Source organism: Canis lupus, chromosome 21, assembly GCF_003254725.2.
Source record: "Canis lupus dingo isolate Sandy chromosome 21, ASM325472v2, whole genome shotgun sequence".
Lineage (NCBI taxonomy): Eukaryota > Metazoa > Chordata > Mammalia > Carnivora > Canidae > Canis > Canis lupus.
In genome coordinates this window covers 31,431,776-31,447,886 of record NC_064263.1, presented here as the reverse complement: position 1 = coordinate 31,447,886, position 16,111 = coordinate 31,431,776, and the positions used below count along the sequence as shown (strand labels likewise).

Sequence of the window (16,111 nt, the reverse complement as noted above, 5' to 3'; positions counted from 1 at the left end):
TTGCATTATGGTCTATAACCATGGCTCATAAAATTTGGTCTTTTGGAATTAATGTTTCTCTTTTATGGTACTGACCCATTTTTTTAATGTTCTGTGAACATTATTTCTCCCTTGGTAAGTAGAAAATTCCATTGGTATTTCATATAAATCAAACTTTTAGCAACATCATTTCTATCCACTTCTTTTATCTATTAATATGTCATTATTAGTGAAGTCTCCCATGATAATTCTGATGTTTCTAACTTCTGAAGTTTGAACAAACTTAGTTCAATATATTTGAATCCTACTTCATTCATTAAAAATTAATGACTGGTAAGTCTGCATTGTTTATAGCACTAGTACCAAGCTAAAATACATTGTGATGACGTTTATGTCATATTCAGTGTGTTTATTATAGGAATGTTAGTTTGATTAGCATGAAGTCTTAGAAAAAAAGCAGATAAAGATGATATAAAATCCACAGAGGGGTGCCTGGGTGGCTCAGTCAGTTAAGCGTCCAACTCTTCATTTTGGCTCAGGTCATGATGTCAGATGTGAGATCCAGCTCCACATCTGGTTCCATCTTCAGCAGGAGTCTGCTTGAGATTCTCTCTCTCCTTTTGCCTCTAACCCTTCCCTTCCCCCTGCTCTCTCTCTCTTCTCTCAAAATAATTATTTTTTAAAACTCCACAGATATTTTACACTTGTTATCTTAATATTTTCAATGAAGCCATTTCCTGAACACTTAAAAAATCAGGGAGTGTACATTCAACTCTGATCCTCCTCTGACATTTCCCCATGTTCTAAGTTGCATTATTAAGGCCACTATTTAACACCCACTTCTGTCCATTCCCTGGATCAAATCTGATGACTGTCTTTAGTACTGTGACTGCAAGCCCTAAAACATCCCCTTTTACTATAAAGACATATGCTATACGGGCCCTTGTCTTGTGAATCTGTCCAATTCAACTTTCCATTTCTAACGTACAGAGGCCCTAGGAAGACAGCTGTGATTAAGACATTGATATGTAAGACAATATAAAAAATAAAAGATAAAGAAATCAAGGTAATGGGAAAGAGCTGTGATTGTAATCTTTATTGGCCTAAAGAGTAGATCCTCTCAAACTGAACCTACAGGGATTAGATTGCCTCCAGAGAAGCCTACAGTAATCCACATATAAATGGCCTCAGAAGCAGCGTGGAGTTCGAATCAATGGATGCTTCTCCCAATAGCATGTGGAAGGAAAAAAAGAAACACTTTGGGGGATTTTCTAGTTCTCTTTGTAGACTCTCTCTGAAATAGATTCCATAACATGATGAATTTTAGCTACCTCAAAATTAAAGTGATACACACAAAGTACTTTAAAAGCCCCAGAAGAAAGATGACCTATAAATTCAGTATATTACAGTGACATGAAATCTAAAGTACAGTAGAACAGATTAAAGAACAGCAAACAACAGTCTTCTCATTCCTTCTGAACTAACTTGTCCCAAAATAAAATATGTTTGACCTGAGATTTTCAATGTAAAGTGTTAAAAGTGGTTCGAATGTGGCCCCGCATTCATCTTCATATATGCCCTTCTTTGTTTCCCAGTTTCTTCTGATAGGAAATGAACATATAAGCAGAAACAAGTGATAGACTACAGGAATCAAGCAACCCTGTTAGTCTCTAAGCTCAGCCTAGTTAGAGTTTTTACAGAGCTTATTTACAGTGTGGTTATCCTAAATTAAAAATAAATGATAATCATATTACATGTCTAGCAATAAAGAAGACCATGATTTTAGTCAGTGCCAGAATGCTATAGTTACATCCTACAGCTAAATTTTCTATAGAATGTATTATTAGTTGTGCCAACAGCAGCTGTCTAATAATTTGAGGTTAACTCCCACTGTGGTTTGAAAAAAAAAAAAAAAGAAGGATCAATGATAGATAGTAAAAGCATTTTCATGCTTGGATTTCCTTGCCTATTATATTATAACAGTTTTATACAGATGGTTGAAGCATTTATTTTGACAATGGGGCTGTGAGAAATCATTTAAATCCATAAAGGCCATAAATGCATGTCATGTGCAACCCCGGATGCACACCAGACTCATATGTAGGCATACTCTAGGCATCATTCCTAAAGATTCTGATTTAGTTAGGGAACGATGCAGTTATGACTTCAAAAGTTCCCCCAATTGATTCTGATGCATAGCCAGAACTGAGAATCGCTTCCCCAAACCCTTCCAGCTGGAAGGAGCCTTAGCATTCAACCATGATTTTTGGTATATCTTCCCTGTGGTCTCCCAGTCAACTGTCTGCATCAGATCTCCTAAACATTCTCAAACTTAATGCGTTTAAAATCTTATTTTGGGGCAGCCCGGGTGGCTCAGCGGTTTAGCGCCACCTTCAGCCCAGGGCCTGATCCTGGAGACCAAAGATCGAGTCCCACATCAGGCTCCCTGCATGGAGCCTGCTTCTCCTTCTGCCTGTGTCTCTGCCTCTCTCTCTCTCTCTTTCTGTGTGTGTCTCTCATGAATAAATAAATACAATCTTTAAAAAAATCTTATTTTTTCCCATAAAACATGCTCAACTTTTTGTCATAAACCTAATAAATCATGTGACCATCCTCCCAGGCACTTATGCCAAAAATCAGAGAACTAGGATCCTTCTACTTAGTATCAACATACTGATTATTTTTACCCCTTAAATATGTTTTATATCAATCCCGTCTTCCCTAACTCCATTGCCTTAAAACATTCCTTCAACATTTCAGCCTAGATAAATACTAACAGTCTACTATTTCTGGTGTTTTCTCTAAAATCCCCAAGCTTTGAATCTCATGTTGCCTAACTGCACCACTATCCCACAACTGCCCATCCTCATCACAGATATCTATATTCCTCAGGTCACTTCTCCACTCCCCCACCATTCCTGGCTTCTTGTCACTCTCTCCAACACTACTTTTGTCTTAACCTGTGATTAATTCAATACTTCCAAAACCATGCTCTTTCTGTTCTTGTTCCTGTCTTGTTCAGTAACCTGTCCTTCTCCCTACCTGAGGGCCTCACTCCACTATCATACCCCAGACTTGATTATACCAACAACTGCAGCCCTTCCTCTTCACTGCATTCCCCATAATTGACCTACACCAGGGGACCTACAACACTCTAGTCCTATAAACTTTCACTACCTCCACCTGTCCACTTTCCCCTCTTTACCTCTGATGAGATTTCAGAGTTGATCTCAACCCCTTCACTCTACACCCTCAACTCTTGCCACTCTCTCATCATTCATACATAAGTACAACCCTTCTTAAACACAACTCCTTGCCTGCACAAACACAAGTGCATGTGTGGGAAAAGTACCCATGCCTGTGGTGGTGCATATCACTTTAAATCCTTTGGAAAACCCACCTACTCAAGTATATCACTCAGGCAATTGAATCCCTTACATCATTTTTTTCCCTTTTTCAATTGAAGTATGATTAATATGCACTATTATATTAGTTTCAGGTGTACAATATAATGATTCAACAACTCTATACATTATCAATGCTCATCACAATAAATGTCCTCTTGATCCTCTACCTATTTTACCTATCCCCCTACCCATTTCTACTCTGGTAACTATCAGTTTGTTCTCTATATTTAAGACTTTGTTTTCGCTTCCTTTTTCTTTGTTTGCTTGTTTGTTTTGTTTCTTAAATTCCACATATGAATGAAATGGTATTTGTCTGACTTATTTCACTTCGCATTATGTATGCCCTCTAGATCCATCCATGTTGTTGAAAATGGCAAGATGTCATTCTTCTTTATGGTTAAGTGATATTTCAGTGTGTATGTGTGTGTGTGTGTGTGTACCATATCTTTATCCATTCATCTATGCATGGATACTTGGGTTGCTTCTATACCTTGACTATTGCAAATAATACCAATAAATATAGATGTGCATATATCTTTTTGAACTAAGTGGTTTTGTTTTCTTTGGGTAAATATCCAGTATTAGAATTACTGGGTCACATGGTAATTCTGTTTTCTCCCACTCTACTTGCTGATCCTTTTCAGTCTTTTGGTGGTCCTTTTCATCTTCCTAACCTCTCACTAATTGTGTGATGACTTCTTTTTTTTTTTTTAATTTTCATTCATTGCTTGCTAAGCACATCTAGTTTCTTAGCTTTAAATACCATCTCTATGTTGATGCTCCTAAATGTATCTACAGACTACCCTTGTTTCTTGAGCATCTAGGAAGGATATCCTAATACCCATTCAAGAATATTGCTCCAACAATTCTCCCCCTTTGTCCTACATCATATAGTTTTGTTCTCCACCAGATCATTCCCATCACATTAGTGATGTTCTCTCTTAACAATTTTAAACAAAGAAAAAAAAAAAAAAAACCCTTGATCTCACTTCCCTCACATCAGATAGATACTTGCCATCTGCAGAAAAACTTGAAATAGTCTATACTTACTCTCCCACTTTTGCCAGCCAATTCTTCTTATAGCCACCCTAATGAGGCTCTTGTCCCTGCCTCTTACCAAAACTGCTTGTCAACATCACTTCCAAAGACCCCTACATACCAATGGCAGTGGTCAGTACTCAGTGCTTACTCTACCTGACCTAATGGTAGCATTGACACAACTTTTATGCCTTCCTCTTTGATATAGCTTTTTCTTGGCTTTTCATCTTGGCTTTCGGGTCAACACTCTTGGATTTTCTGGTCCATCTTTATTAGTCTTTTTTCACTGGTTCCTCAACTTCTCTCTATCCTTTTAGTGTTGGGAGAGCTCTGGGATTCAATACTGGTCTTCTTCCTTCCTCTACCTTCCTAGATCATTTCAGCCAGATTCATCTGAAATATCATCTCTATGTGACAATGCTCCCATATATATCTGCAGTCCAGCCATCTTTCTGTAACTCCAGGCTCATATATCCAACTTCCTAATCTGTGCCCCATTTGACTCACTATAAGCATTTCCAACTTAACACATCAAAACTGAGCCCTTAATTGTTCCCCTCAAACTTACCTCTCTCATACAACTCTATTCCCTTGCTCAGGCAAAAGTTTTGGGAGTCATTCTGATTTCTCTTTTACACCCCCCATCCACTCACTGATAAATCCTGTCAACTCTACCACTAGGTTACCTAGAGTCTGACCACTTCTCACTATCTCCATTGCCATCACTCTGGTCCAAGCAACCATTATCTCTCACATAAATTATTATAATAATCACATAGCTGTTCTCCCTGACTCTACCCTTACTCTTCTACAGTCCAATCGAAGTGATCCTTTCTATTCTTAAGTCAGATATTATCACTGCTTTGCTTAAAACTTTCCAATGACTTCCCATCTTACTCTGATTAAAAGTCATATTCATTAAAATGGCTTATAGGGCCCTCACATCCCCTTTCCAACCTCACCTGCTATGTCTCTCTTCCTTGCTCCTGGCTAATACCTGGCATGTGCCTGCCTCAGGACCTTTAAATTTTTTTTTTTTTTTTTTTTTTAGGACCTTTAAATTTGCTGCTGCCCTGCCTAGAATGCTCTTCCCCTGATACACACATGCCTCGCTCCCGTCATCTTCCTCTGACCTGTACTCATCAACTTCTCAGTGATGCCATTTTGGTCCCCCATTCTTCTTCCATGTTTTATTTTTCTCCTTAGTACTTATTACCATCTAACACTACTATGTAATTAATTAATTTATTTATGTATTATCATTTTTCCTCTCAGCCACATGTAAGTTCCACAAAGGCAAGCTTTTTGCTTGGTTTGGTTCCCTGCTATATGTACAATACTTATCTAGATATGTACCCTACCTACAACAGAACCCTGCACTTAGGAGATGCTCAATAATCATTTGATGAGTTAGTAAATGGCTTCTCCAATCATGAGCTCTCCAATCAACCTTCATCCTGTCTGCAGAGTGACAGAATAAGAAGATAAATCTGTTCACCTTAATTTTCAGCTTAGAACTCTTCAATGGGTCTGCAGTGCCATAGCTGATGCAAACTGAAATGTCTTCAGTAGCCAGGCATATACCATAAATGTGATGACTAACGTTCATTCGTGTAGGGCAGGGAACAGGAGGATAAGAGAAGCGGAGAGTATATGACCCATCTAAGGCATTCAATTGAATTATTTTAACATATTGTTCCCACTACTTGGAAGCCCCTGTATGCACAATAAAGAACCATTTCCACAGCATAGCTTGGTAGGCACTAGGCAGGCATGCCATGCTTTTACCTCCTCCTGGGCCCTATAACATCAGAAAAAACAGACTGTGCATATCCACGAGCTGAGTGGTTGCAATGCAACTGAACACGTTGTTTTTTCATTATTAAATAAACAAGTGAGGAAGCAAGATGTCACTGTTGGCATAATCTGAAATTATATCTGCAGCCCAGATGTTTGAACCAGATGACTAACTTGTTAAGGCAATTATGTGAGGTAATTATACCTGAGTTTCAGGGTGACATAATTGGGGATTTAAAATAGGTGATCTCCCATTAAGTGATTCTAATCTGTCAGGACCTTACCCTTGGACAGGAAGAGCATCACCACCACCAACTTGAGCTTGTTTCCCATGAGGAACCAGAAAGACTTGAGATGTGCACCCGCAGAACTTCTCTTATCCTGAAATCTCCTGGAGTACTTTGCTGAGAATGGGTTGTTTGGACTCATCACAGTAAACTGTGGTTCTTTCAAGATTTCTGGATCAGAGTGCTCTAGCTCAAGTCTTCTGTGGGACTTTGACAATGGCATACAAGACTTCCACTAACTGACAGATGTTTACTAGAACAGACTCATCCCTTAACAGTCTCAATACATACTCTGCTTACTATTACTACCAAAGATTCATCCTCTCTTGTGATAGGATCTTTAAAATTCCTGGAATGTCCTTCCCACTGATACATTGCAGGCAAAGTACTCTGACCCAGAATCAACTTCTCTAGGAATCCTCGCAGATCCACGCAAGCCAGCTAATTACTTCTCTCTTCTTTTAATGCATGGCGTCTCATATACATCTCCTTTTCTGTCTTCATTTTATTAATTGCAATTATTCTTTTATCTCAATTCCATAGGGGCAGCAACCATGTCTAATGGATCTCTGAATTACGATGCCTAACCTAGTACCTGGCAATTATGAGGCATTCCAATGTCTTCTTAATTTAATTTAATTATAATTAGAAAAGAATGATCTGGTCAGTGTGGCTAGAGTAAGTAAGGCTTCATAAGTGCTGTGAAGGAAGGAGGAGTTGGATAAAGGGAAAAAGAACATAGAGAAAGAGAGATTCAAGTTATATTACAATTTCTTTTCATATTTCACATACATAAATAAAGGCAACACTTTGCACTGGAAAGAATGTTATAATGTGTCAATTTTTTTCTTTGCCATTATGGGCAGAAAGTAAAAACACTAAATTCTCAACATTGTTCAATTAAAGCTTAAGTCCTCCCCCCAAAAAAGAGTATTACAATGAATCCCTACTTGTTGATGCACCCTTAAAATTTTAAAAGGCAGTCTAGTTAATGATTGATTGTAGTCAGACAATGAGAGCTCATTCACTGAACTGTGAACTAATCCTTCTGTGAGCTAATCTGTCAGAATATTTATATTCTAACTAATGCAAATTAGTAATAAAACCATTAAGATTCTCAAAAAAATAAGCTGCCACATGATGGACACTAAACACAGAAAATTCACATAAGAAATAGAAGTAGGGGGACGCCTGGGTGGCTCAGCAGTTGAGCAGATACCTTTGGCTCACGTCACGATCCTGGGGTCCCAGGATTGAGTCCTGCATCAGGCTCCATGTGTGGAGCCTGCTTCTCCCTCTGCCTATGTCTCTGCCTCTCTCTCAGTATCTCTCATGAATAAATAAACAAAATCTTTAAAAAAAAAAAAAAAGAAGACATATAAACAGGCTTAAAATATTAAAAATATTCAATTCCACCACTGCCAATAAAAAAATACAAATTGAAACCACAACCAGGTAGTTACTTAAAACCTGTTAAATTAGCAAGTTTTTGTACACATCATTACCACCTAATGCTAGTGGATTTACTGGTTGATTCATAGCAGGGATAGTTGGCTCAATCTTGTGAAAATTAATAATAGGGAACTTTAAAATGTGGAAAATTAAAAATGGAGTCAGGAGGTTTGGGAAGGGGTGCTCCTACGCCCTATCACCCCACCACTCCTAATCAATAGCAGACCCAACAGGAAGAAATGGACTTCACCTTGCTTGAGGTACTTTACTATCCCAGCCCAGGAAAACATGCTTTCCTATCGCCCCACCCACTCAATGGCTCAGCCAATGAGAAGCCATCGCACTTGGAACCCAGTTTACTCCTATGGTCTTTTGGTCTTTTGGTTACTTCAAAAAGTATCCCTTTGTTCTCCAGACTTCTGTGGTTTTGCCACAGCTTGTTTGTCCCAGATGTCAATTCTCTTTTATTCCTGAATAAACCCATCTTTTGCTGGTAAAATATCAGGCAACTTTTATTTGTAAGGTTGACAATCTACAGGAAAGTAATTGGAACCCATTGTTGATAATTTATCATTAAGAAATTTTCCACCTCTTCCTTTTCAAGGAGGCGGCCGAGCGGATTGGTGGCTATGGTCTTATGGCAGATGTAGAGGTACAGATCTTTGTGGAGACCCTGACGGGCAAGACCATCAAACCTGAGGTTGAGCCCAGTAACACCACTGAGATCAAAGCCAAAATCCAAGACAAGGAGGGCATCCCACCTGACCAGCATCATCTGACTTCTGTGGGACAAACAGCTGGAGGATGGCTGCACTCTGGGACTACAATATCCAGAGTCCGCCCTGCACTTGGGCGCTTGGCCTGCAGGATGGCATCATTGAACCTTTCCTCCATTAGCTGGTCCAGAAATACAACTGCAACAAGATGATCGGCCTTAAGTATTATGTTCACGTCTACCCCTGCACTATCAGCAGCCATAAAAAGTGCAGGCACATCAACTACCTGCACCCCAAGAAGGTCAAATAAGGCCCCTCCACTAGCTCTTCTTTTGTTGGCAAGGCAGCCTCCTGACAAAGCCCCAGAGCCCTGGGACCTCAATATAGTTTCCTTTTCACTAACTGAAGAAGGAAGGAAGGAAGGAAGGAAGGAAGGAAGGAAGGAAGGAAGGAAGGAAGGAAGGAAGGAAGGGAGGGAGGGAGGGAGGGAGGGAGGGAGGGAGGGAGGGAGGGAGGGAGGGAGGGAGGGAGGGAGGGAGGGAGGAAGGGAGGAAGGGAGGAAGGGAGGAAGGAAGGAAGGAGAGAGAAATGGAAAAGGGAAAGGGGAAAGGGAAGGGAAGATATTTTCCCAAAAGGGAGTAGGATACTATAGACACAAAATAGTATTTTTAGGTAACAAAAAAATCAGAAGGTAGAAATGCCAAAAGCATGGTTAAGTGAAAAAGATTCACTTACTCTTTGGAATATATATATATATATATATATATATATATATATATATAGTCATTGTAAAAATTGCACAATGACTTTCATCACAGAAAAAATATAATAATCATGATAATGGTTAGTATTTATTGAGCATTTACCATGTGCCAGGTACTATGGTAAGTCTGTATTTATTTTTCCTTTTTTTTTTTTTTTTTTTAAGTAGGCTCCAGCATGGATCCCAACGCAAGGTTTGAACTTACAACCCTGAGATCCAGACCTAAGCTGAGATCAAGATTCAGACACTTAGCTCACTGGGCCATCCGGGTGTCCCTGTGGTAAGATTTCACATACACTGTGAGATAGGTACTAAAATAGGGTTTCTAGATTTAGCAGATAAAAATATAAGGTACATAGTTCAATCTGAATTTCATATAAATAACAGATATTCAGTATACATCTGTCCCATGCAATATTATCCACTGTTCATCTGAAATTCAAATTGAACAGGGCATCCTATATTTTATCTGAATACTGGCAGTCCATTTTACTGATGAGGAAACTAAGACATGGAGATTGCCTAGGAACATACAGCTAATGAGCAGTGATAAAACGCTAAGCATACAAAAAAGGCAGAATGGAAACCTTTTGTCTCTGAGTGATTATAAATGGGTAAAACATATGCATGCCCATGAATCATGGCTGAGAGGGAACGAGGACAGAAGACACCACTGCCACCAAAATCTCTGGAGCACTTAGTCTGAGCACTGTGCTACAGCAGCCTTCCACTCCCATTTTACAGATGAATAAACTGAAGAGTTAAATATTTTGCTCTAAGTCATAAAGCTAGTAAGAGCACAATCAGATTCTGACTTTAAGCTGTTGCTTTATTCCACGTTGTCATCTTGATTTCCTGGGTGAGGTTTTTTTCCCCTTCAGGTGCAGTTCCATCAATGTTGATATATAAGTTTTTGTATGATAAAATAAATGCACAAAGACACATGAATATTTCAATGAGATCTGGAAGACCTAGACATTAAGGGTTTGCTTTGGTTTTAAGCCCTTTCTAGAACTAACCCAATAAAAGACTTAAAAGAAAAAGTCAGGATGCACATTGTGGCTTAAATTGTGATTTCATTTAGAAAGTAGAAAAGCATACTCCATACCTATCCTTTTAAAAGTGAGATTGCTCCCCTACCTATGCCTCTCACTAAGCTCCTCCCCTTTCTCTATACATGTCAGCATGTAAACTTGTCGGTTCCTTCAAATAACTCAGATAAGAAAAGATTATGAATTTTTTCAGGCCAATCATGTAGGAAAACACATGTGCACAAACAAACACAAAAGTGCGGATATGTTTTGCACAGTGAAAGCAATGCCTATGCTCTGTACATAATAGGAAATTTTAGGTGATTTCCCTTAGGTGTCAGCTTAATTCTTCCTTGAGAGGTTAGCCCACATCAAAAAGTTTGTGCTTTTGATTGTTTATTCTGAAAGAGGCAGCTGGCCACAGGGCTGCCTGTGATGCCTTTACCACAGTTTGCTTTTGTTTCTCCCTCTTGATAATTACCTCATGACTAAACCACTCACTGGTCCATGTAGAAGAATCCCACAGAGATGAAAACACACTTGTTTAAATAAAATATTTATGAAGAAGCCCTAAAATGTCACTGAAGTAAATGCAAATTATCTTCACATATTGTGCATCCAATATGCCACTCATTCCTTAGAAGTCTATTTCCTGATTGCAATTAACATTAATTTTTAAAAATTAATCCCATTGTGCATAATACCAACACCTATTAAAAAAATCCAATGTTTTAAGGTTACCTGTCTTTTGACTATCTTTGAAAGTTTTAAGACTTATATTTAGTCTTGATGATTATTTAGAAGATTTTTCCTTAGAAACTATATTTAATTATTATTTTATATGTATATCTCCTAATAAATGATTACATTCTAATTCAGTATAACATGACATTAGTGAAGGTTCCACATTCTAGCCCTTTAATGAAATACTATTCGGACAAAATTTTCTTCTTTTTTTTTTTTCCTCAAGTTACGTGAACATAATGGATTCTCATTATATTTTTATAGAACCCTCAAAATAAAAATTTGAGGTAATATTATCAAAAGAGAGTTAAGAATCAGTAGATATGTGTAGTAACTGTTACAAGGCCCCTGACTTTTGATACATCTTTCCTAATTTTTCAGGAAAGAAATATGAGCTGAGCTGAGAAGTTCAGGTGGTTTCATCCTTTGCTTGATGGTCTTGACAGTTGTCCTCCACTTGGCTACACTTTAGAATCAATTAAAGAACTTAAAAAATATACTGATACCAGGCCCCACCCCCAGAGATTCTGAATGAATTTGTCTAGAGAGGGGCACCTGGGTAGCTCAGGGGTTGAGCAACTGCCTTTGGCTAGGGTCGTGGTCCTGGGATCCAGGGATCGAGTCCCACATCAGGCGCACGGCGGGGAGCCTGCTTCTCCCTCTACCTGTGTCTCTGCCTCTCTCTCTGTGTCTCTCATGAATAAATAAATAAAATCTTTTTTTAAAAAAAAGATTTTTTCTAGAGAAAAGCTCAGTCATTGGTAGCTTTTTGTTTGTTTTATTTTTGTTAGAGCTCCCTAAATGTTTTCAATGTGCAGCCAAAGTTGAAAACCATTTGCTTAGAAAAAGCTTTTCCTTAGGAGGGTTAATGTCCACTTGAAAAGAAGAGTCATTAATGATGAGCTGTAAGACTCTGCTTCACACCTTGACCAGAAAATGAAGAAAAATCTCTTGAAATACAAAGCTGCAATGCCAATGTAAACCCAATATCCTAAACAAAAAGAATGTATAACCTAAAAATTAAGCTGAACTTCCATAACTGCACAGAATTTAATCTACAGTAAGATACTGAATCCTTTACAGAAGAACTAAGTAGACAAAATATATAATACTCTCTCTTCATTCTACACCAGGAAAAAGAAAAATACCTAGGAAATTTTCATCGATGAAAACTTTCAGATTCTTAGTACAATGTGATGTGTTTCCCTAAGAAAGTACTTTGACTTAGATTCAACCTTTTCAAAATGGGATCCATGGCCTTGGTGCTTAGCTCTGAGCTTCAGTTTATTCATACATACCAACCTCTCTTAGCCATGCTTCTCAAATTTTAATGTGCCTCCAAATCACCTGAGTATCCTGTTAACACATAGATTCAAATGCAGTAGGTCTAGGTGGAGTCTGAGAGTCTGCATTTCTAATAAGCTCCCAGATGTTTGTTGCTGATGCTGCTGGTCCACAGGTCCGCTTGGAGCAGCAATATCTTAGAAGACATCATGAGGATTAAATGAAATGACCTACCTAAAACTCCTGGCACTGATGTGGTTGGTGTCCTACAAAAGAAAAAACTTAACAAGGAAAATAATAAAATGTGCTGAAAATCCAGAGATATATGATCTGATCCTCCTTTCTTTTCCAGATGTGAAAACAGCAGGTTCAGAATAGTTGAAATCTCTACCCCCTTACAGCCAAAGGAAAAAACAACAACAACATTGTTTTCACTTGCAAATAAGTGCAACCAAGGTCTATAAGTGGAAGTTCAATGGAGCTCTCTCTTCATTCTACACCAGGAAAAACCATTTAACAATAAATGTTGCCCTACAATCAACTGGCCCTCTTGAGGAGTGAATGTGAAGTCTCCAGTTACAAAATGTGAGCACAGAACAGTTGATGATATTAAAGAATACATTCACATTTTAGGTGGACTGCTGAACTAATAAGAGACATCACACACTAGGAATGAAAATATATATTTTTTAAGACTTTAGTTATTTATTCATGAGAGACAGAAATTGAGAGAGAGAGAGAGAGAGAGAGAGAGAAGCAGAGACACAGGCAGAGGGATAAGCAGGCTCCATGCAGGGAGCCCGACGTGGGACTCAAACCCAGGAACTCAGGATCACGCCCTGGGCCAAATGCAGGTGCTAAACCACTGGGCCACCCAGGGATACCCAAAAGAAAATATTTTTTAAATTAAAACGGAAACCTCATTTCCTTCCCCACTCTGACTCTGCTCCTCCTAAAGTCCTCCCCTCTGCAGTAAATAGAATTACTTGGGTCAAAAACCTTGGAGTCTTTAACTCCACTTATCTCACCCCTCACATCCATTCCATCAACAAATCCTAGCACTGTTACCTTCAGACGTATACACAACCCAGTCACTTCTGGCCACCTCCATTATGATGATGTTGGCCAAGTCACTCTCCCCTCTGTCTGGATGACTACAATAGCCTCCTGCTACATTTCTCAGTCTTCACTCTTGATCTTCAACAGCATTTTCTCAGCAAGCAGCTAGAGTGCTGTTGCCACTTCTCAACCCCTTCCTTCTCCTTCAGAATAAAATCCAAAGTCCTCCTACTGGTTACAAGGGCCTGCATGATCTCCCCTCCCCCCAATCCACTCCCCCCCCCACCCTGCAGCCCTCAACCACATTTCTTGTCATTCTCAATCTTTTTCTCTCTCCAGCCACTCTTGAACTCACCATTCCTTGAATCACATCAAGGATGCCCCTGTCTCTATACTTGCTCTTCCCTTCGTCACGAAGGCTATCCTCTGGGGTTTGCAAGTTTATGTCCCACATTGCCAATGTATGAAACAACATAAAGATACTTAACAGAAGGATGCTAATTGCTGTCTATGGAAAAAAGTGCCCCCACTCAGCTTCAAGATCAGCACTTTACTTTCCATAGTTGGTACAGATGAAAGGCTGGGTGAGGCGTTCCAGTTCCACTTGTGACACAGCTTTGCTTTTAAAAATTGCTCTTTCATCAAATCCTCTCTTAACACCAGGTCAGGTAAGACTAGGTGCTGTACTTCCACATCAGAGCACCGCAGCTACCTAGGCAGAGAATAATCCTTTTAGATGGCCCACTGGTCTGTGACCTGGGCGTAGCCCGCCTCTGAAAAACTGAACAAACATCCCGGATACAGTGTCCTTCTGCTGCCCACAGGGAATCATGTCTGTTTTCTTCTTTTGAAACCAAAGTTCCTTAGTTGAGCTTGAGAAAACTTAACTACCAATGAGTAGCCATGGATGGGCAACAGACAGAAAAGGCTGGTCCATGGCGCCCAGGGCAACTTCCTTCACAGGAAAGGAAGTCATCCACTTACAGAGAGAACTCGCTCAGGGACCCACGTCCCAGGGCTGCTGTGTAAGCTCATTCTGGTTCCCCACAAGACAACAGCAAGGGCACCATGCACATACAGTGTTGTACAATACAGCTACTCCAGTTACTCAGCTTTTAGGGCCTGAAATGAAAGCCACTCTTGGTCCAGACAATCAAACAGCATCAGAGGGATGGAGATAAATGCATCTAATGTAAGAGTTAATGAAGGCAAGGAGAGGAAGGGGGGAAATGAAGAGAGATTCTGGCCTGAGCTGAAGTGCCCTGGAAGAGAGGATGCACTCTGTGAGCTTCAGCCTTAGTTCCTCTCACTCTAGCTCACAGTGCCCCACTCCTATCTCACGAGCAGGCTACTTCTAACCCAATCCAAAGAGCCAGAAGGACACGGGCTACCTAAAAACCACTTGTTCAGAAAGCGCAATAGTGTTCTTAGGAACTCAAAGAATAGCAAGGCATACTCTTAACTGTGGCTCTCAGCCAAGGAATGATTTGTTTCTTGCATGGAGTTTTTTTTTTTTCTGTGACTCTGGCAGTCCAGTGCAAGGGTTGAGTAAAGCCCCAGAATGTGGAATCCAGCCCATGTATTAAAGGAAGCAGGGGCATAAAATCATACAAAAAGAAGTCGACTATTAAACAGGAGACTCATCAAGAGGCCTCATCCATCTTCTCTTATAAAGACAAAGGCGCTATTTACTTATGTGAGAAAACAATGGAAACTTGTGGCACAGTCATGGGCAAGAAAGTGGGACATTTCAACACTAACACTTGCTTGGGGTGAAGCATGCCAAATAATTTTCTCGTTCCTGAAGCTTAAAGAGAAAACGTTCCCCACTTAGGACATCATCCCGGACTCCCAGTTCATGAGACAAGGAGATCTTATTTCTATCTGTGGTCTGTGCAGCATATCACAGCCAGCAATGAGCCACACAAAGGCTGAGCACTGAACCTCCAGGGAGATCATTGGGGATCAACAGTATTTCTTGACTTAATTCTGTACTTTGAAATAGGACATTAGTGATCATCCGATAAATTTAATTAATGTAACCACAGGCAATGGGAAACAATCTTTCTTTTTCAGTAGAGAAATAGATTTCAAATAGGGAAAATCTGATATAAACTTTGAGCAGATGATTTTTCTTCACCACACAGGCCCATTTTGAAGATACTATCAAGGAAATGCTATTTAAGTCAGGCTCCATATATATCTCTCTACAAATCAAATAATTCCCTAACTTATCCTTTGTGAAAGTAGACTTTTATATTATATATATAGAATATATAAATGTCATATATTATTTATATATATAATATAATGGATGGTCTTAAAATAGGTAAATTTGTACTGGATAATTTGCGAGGCAATGGTTCATTTCCAATATTTATACACTGGAATATCAGGGGTGAAGGCCATTTTCTCACCTCATCTTTAACAGAAGACTATATATAGAGAGAGAATATTCGAGAAAATGATTTCTCCAGGTAAGAAGAATCTCAAGTGGACATTTGGAAGCAGTGTGTCTTCCAGGAACCAGTAGTGGGTGAGACGTGGGAGACCC

The 16,111-nt window shown here is 39.3% G+C and overlaps 1 protein-coding gene across 2 annotated transcripts in view; it reads right to left on the bottom strand.

Moving 5' to 3' along the window:
* SYT9 (synaptotagmin 9) overlaps positions 1-16,111 on the bottom strand; it is a 192,162-nt gene that overhangs the window by 175,073 nt on the left and 978 nt on the right. The window lies entirely within an intron of this gene.